The following is a 6000-nucleotide window of genomic DNA, read 5'->3' as shown; positions in this document are numbered from 1 at the left end:
GCAATTAAGAGAATATAAAGAATTCAAAGAAACAATCAGTTAATGCTGAGGGAAGTGAGAACAAGGAAAGTGATATGCAAATGACTACAGTGATGTAAATGAAAAAACAACAGTAATGATAACTACAACAAAAACATCAAAACCAGTTGTGTAATTACAATAAATGAGTTTGGTCCTCAAGAAGATATGGGAAAATGAATGACTTTACTTTTTCTGACAAAGCAGGTTGACTCAACATTTCCCATACTGTTAGACCCAGTTGTTGCATTAGATATATTTGCTTGACTTCTTTTTTTTTCTTTGTCTTCCTTTTTTTATTCTTTGAAGAGAGAAAGGGGTAGAATTGTATTTGGAAATGAAGGTAATATAAAAACAAAAGATGCCAATAGAATTAAAAAAAATAATGAAAGTTTCCTGAATTGAATAATATATTTTCCCATATCATAATAATCCTCTCCTTTTTTGATGTGATATAGCCCTTGGTTAACATATCTCTTATGCCTGTATCAGATATGATTTTCTTATTATTGTTATTTATATCTCCATCATAGCCCTACTACCAAATTGTGAATTTCTTAACGGCAGGGTTCTGGTCTTATTCATCTTCCTATTTCTCTCAGAATGTATTACAATTCTTTGCAAGAAGTATGTGCTTAATAGACATTTGTTGAACTTGAAGTGTGAAGAAAAGAAAGAGAAATCACTTTTTCCAACAATAGATAAAATAATTCCGTTAGAGACTTCCCACCTGGCCAAAATAAAGGCAGTGTATACTTGACCTGGCTACTTACTATGCAGATGTAGGGTCCTTCAAGGCACATGTCAGATGACTTTCAGACAAAAGCTTCAGAGGGAGCCACCTGAATCTCAATCCAGGAGGATGCAGAATTATATAATGAAACTTAAATGGGCTTTGGAGTTTAAATCTTACCTCTGACACTTGCTTCCTTTAAGACCATGGACAAGTCATTTACCCTTCCTCCATGTGAGTCTTAGTATCCTCATTTATACAGTAGAAGACTCAGACTAGATGACCTCTGAAGTCTCTTCTAGCTCTACCTCTTACTTGTTGAGAAGGCAGCTTTCTTTCATGAACTAGAGGAAAGCCACCAAAGGTTTTGTTTTTGAAGACTCTTGCTATGCAATAGCTCTAGGTGGGTGATGTTGTTTTCTTTCCCTCCAAAATCCCAAAATAATTAGTGAAGTAACTTCAAGATATTTCTGCGTACAAAATCCACCAAGAAACCTCAATAACTATGTCCATTAATCATGTCTAGCAATGATAATAACAATGCATTAAGAGTACTTAACATTTACAGAGTTCTTTAAGGTTTTATGAATCACTTAAACTTGTTCTATTAAATGTATGGGACATTATACAATAATTCCTTCTAAGTAATAAATAATGTGAAATCTCAAAACCTTCAGAGCTTTAAAAGTTAGGAGACCTTAGACCTTATCAGTGATGGGGAATCTGCAGCCTCAAGGCCACATGTTGCCCTCTAGGTGCTCAGGTGTGACCCTTTGACTGAATCCAAACCTCACAGAACAAATCCCCTTAATAAAAGGATTTGTTCTGTAAAACTTGGACTCAGTCAAAAGACCACACCCAAGGCCCACATGTGGCCTCGAGGCCACAGGTTCCCCAACTTTACCTTCGATGGTTTATAATTCTAGACACATGGAATTACAGGATTTTAGAGATGGAAGGGACTGTAATTCTCTTGTTTGGAGGCTGAGGATTAAATCAGATGAACTCTTGAAGTTGCTTTTTAGAATTTATAGTCTTATGCTCCTATAATAAAAGATCACAGAATTTCACAGAATAATTTCAACTAGGAAGGATGAAAGTGATGATGATGTTTTGAAAAAGCTGCTTATTGCTTGAAATCATAGAATCACAAAAATGTTTGAGGTAGAGAGGATGTTGGAGATCATCTTATCTAACCCACTAAAGGGAAGTGACTTGACTTCTCAAATTTGTTAAAGGCTGAAGGTCAATTAGAACTCTAGTCTCCTGACTCCCAATCTGGTGTTTTCTTCATCACACCACAGAGCAAAACAGAAAGCACAAAGTTCCTGAGGACAACTTTAAAAGCACTATGGAATTGTGTCCTATACCATCGATCTATTACTAGTAAAGCTAATACAACAAATAAAGTCTGTGGAAATATAACACATAATATTTCACTGATATCTACAAATAAATATCAGATTGACAATTATGCAAATAAGTAAAATTGTATTGAGTTATACAACTTCCTCCTCTTCTTCCTCTTTCTTTATTCTCCTAATATCTATCCTTCTATAGATTGGGTTGAATTGAATTTTTCACTTTTCATATATGTTTCTGGACATTGTTTGGAATCAACCTGACATCTGTGTAGTGGAAAAAAATGCCTGAGTTCCCTTAGGCTAGAGACTTTTAGAGTTATAAGGATCATAGTGATTATCTAGTCTAATCCTCTAATTTATAAAGTAGGAAACTGAAGTGAAGAGAAATTACTTGCCCAAGATCAGACAGATAATGAGTAGTATGTGAACCTAGTTTTGTGATTCATAAGCCAGTTCTGCTTTTTATTTGAAAGTCCTGGCTCTGCCATTAACCAGTTGTAAGGACTTGAGCAAAGCACTTTCCTTATCAGCAAAATGAGGAGATTGGACTAAATCAGGAGTTCTTAAATTGAGACTGTGAAGAGGTAAACTGATAGATTTAAGGAAGCATACGTGCTTTTATGAGGAAAAATTAGATTTTTTTCATTAATCTCTAATTCAAATTTAGCAATCTCTTCAATAATGAATATAGGCAAAAACTTATTCTGAGAAGAGGTTCGTACACTTTAAGAGTCTGTGACACAAACAAGGTTCAAAATACTTAGACTAGATGATCCCTGAATATTCTAACTTCCAGAAATTCTTTGATTTGTGTCTGACTGAAATATTTGGAAAGTAACTTTCAGGAAGTTTAATATTCTGGCTACCATGGACAGAGCTTCACATTTTCAGGCTGCCAAAAGAAATAATGCAAGATTTAGAAGGGATCCTACAGGCTAAATTTATCTTCATTTATAGAGTAGAAATAGGCTAAAAATTACTAACCTAAGGTCACTTATCTAGCTTCTGGCATTTCCAGACTCAGTTTTCTGACTCCTAGTATAAGGGTCTTTTAATTACACAGCTCTGTTTCCTTTCAGCAAGGAACATGAATGAGTCTGGAAGAATTTTATGTTTCCTGGAAAGAGAACAGAGAGATGAAGGCAGTAGATATACTCTTTAGCAAAAAGAGATTTTTCCCTCCAAAAAATTGCCTTTTGTATTGTTCTGTTTCATATCTATCTCCACTTCCAATACAGACAAGGAAAGAATCTCAAATCTCTTCTTAAAGCATCACACACAAGGGAAAGGTCAATGAGAGTCAGAGTTCTCAGAAAGAATGAAAAAAACCTCAATTGGATCAAAGTATTCTTTTTCAGACTGAATGAAGACATACTTTGAGTCCCTATTATTGGATCTTATCCCCATTGACACTATTGTTAGGCTACAATATGAAACTGCCTCAAATTGTTTATAAAATGTCCAGGGAAGAAGAGGGAGAACATAGTAGCTAAAAGGTCTGGAAGCATTAAAGTATTCCAAAGAATCTTGCTCTGCATGATATTTTTAAAGAGATGAGCCAAGAAACAGTTATATAGCCAAGGGAGAAGCAGCTGATATGCACAGACCCTTTATTCAGGAAAATACACAAACATAAACACATACCATCATGTATGTGTATATCTCTCTATGTATGCATATATGTATATATATATATAATGTACTTACATGTTTGACATATTATTTTCTGATTCATGATTTCATTTGTGTTGGAATTCCTTGTATGGATATGTTCTGCCAAAGCAGATTTTTTAAAGGGCTTGTTAGAGATAACTTAAAGATCCAGTAGCTTACTCATGGTCATAGAGTTATTATCTGTCAGTGGCAGTATGACTATAGATCTGAAAGGGACTATGGAGACTGAGTCCAAACTTTCCACCTGACAGATGAGGAAACTGAGTCTTGGAGAAATATAATGACTTAGGATCAAAGAGTAAATATCTGAGGTGGGATTTTATTTCAGGTCTTCCTGACTCCAAGTTTAGCACTTGATTCACTTAAAAGCATTAACTTTCAAGATTTGAGCCTAGGCCTAATGAACTCAAAGTCTGTCTTTCAAGCTCTTTTGTCATACTGATTTTCAGACATACAGATAGCTGTAGGTAAGTGTGTTAATATAATGATAGGAAGACTGTAGTGGTGTGGTGGAGAGGATAGTGTAATGGATAGAACCCTGGATTTAGAGTTATAGGACCTTGATTTAAATCCTGGCTCAGCCAATGACAGTTTGTCTGATGCTTAGGTGAGTCATTTTTTCTTTCCTGGCATCAGCTTCCTTAGGTAGCTAAATGGTTCAGTGGATAGAGTGCCAGTCCTGGAATCAGGAAGACGAGTTCAAATCCAGTTTTAGACCCGTACACAGTTAGTATGATCCTGGACAAATCACTTCACTCCATTTGCCTCAGTGTCCTCATATGTCAAATGAGCTAGAGAAGGAAATGGCAAACCACTCCAATATTTTTGCCAAGAAAACCCCAACTAGGTCATGAAGAGCTGGGTGTTACTAAACAACAACAAAATCACTTTCCTTGTCAGAGGGAGCCGTGGTGTGGATGATTGTGTTCATTATGCTGATGAGGGGAAGGAGAAGAAGGCAATAAACATTTATTAACTGCATATTATGTGCCAGTCACTGTGCTATATGCTGTACAGATATTGGAAACTAAGAACCTATGACATGCTCAAGATAATGCAAAGAGTAAAATGACAAAGCCAGGACATGAAGTTCATGTCTTCTGACTCTTAGGATTTTGAACAGAAAGGGTCCTTAGAGACCCTGTAGTTCAAGTTTCTCATTTTATAGAAAATGATTGTGATATGACCAAAGTCACATGTAGTAAATAGCAAAGCTGAGATTTAATCATAGCCCCTACAATGTCAAATTCAATATTTTTTCCATCCCTATGATTCAGATCATAGCTATAAAAGAACAAAATGATTCATGATCATTTAGATCATCTAATCCCTGATTCCCTAACCCTTTTCTGTCTCCATACCCAGAGACTTTCAGTAAACCTGTTTCCCTTATTCAGTATTAAAGAAGGTAAATTCTACAATTCATCATGCATATATATTATATATGAGATAAAATAATGAAATTAATTACATTTTTTTTACACTCTCTCAAGAGCACTAGACTGTAAAAAATCACTTTAAGTAGAATTTTGTAACTTCATTCATTGGAAATAAATTTAAAAATCGAATCAAAACATTCTCTGTAATCCAAACTTTTGACACTCCCTAAGGATATACATACCCCAGGTTGGGAACACCTGATCTAGTCTAACACACTTCTTTTACAGAGGAATGGAATCAGAACTACCGAGGGGAAATGACTTGCCAAAGGTCTCCCAACAAATCAGAAGAGATGGAGTCGTAGCTAAAATTTAAATTTTTGAATGCTACTTCAGTTCTCTTTCTGCTACCCTCTGTTTTCTCTCTCCTTATATTTAGTTGTGTGTATTTATAGATGAGAGGCAGGGTTACATAGCAGCTTGGAAGTTGGTTTAGAGTCTAGAAGACCTGGATTTAAGCCTTGTCTCTGGCAGTACTGACTGTGACATCGGACAAGTCACTCAACCTCTCAGTGACCCAGACTATTACTTAAGACTAGAAATTGAAGAGTCACAGATTTGCATTAGTAGAAAGGATTTCCTTAATGTAATCTCAGGCTGTGCCGTGGTGTGTGTTGTGTGTGTACATAGGAGAGGAATCTTGCCAGAGTGGATGTAGATTTTGCGTGGAGTCACAAAGACCTAGATTCCAGTCCTATCTCTGACACACACTGGCTGTGTGATCCCCCGCAATTCTCTTTACCTCCTTAAGTCTCAGGGCAACTGTCCTTAG

This window comes from Notamacropus eugenii, chromosome 1 (assembly GCF_028372415.1).
Source record: "Notamacropus eugenii isolate mMacEug1 chromosome 1, mMacEug1.pri_v2, whole genome shotgun sequence".
Classification (NCBI taxonomy): domain Eukaryota; kingdom Metazoa; phylum Chordata; class Mammalia; order Diprotodontia; family Macropodidae; genus Notamacropus; species Notamacropus eugenii.
The sequence above is the reverse complement of the archived record's forward strand: the minus strand, read 5'-3'. Positions refer to the sequence as shown.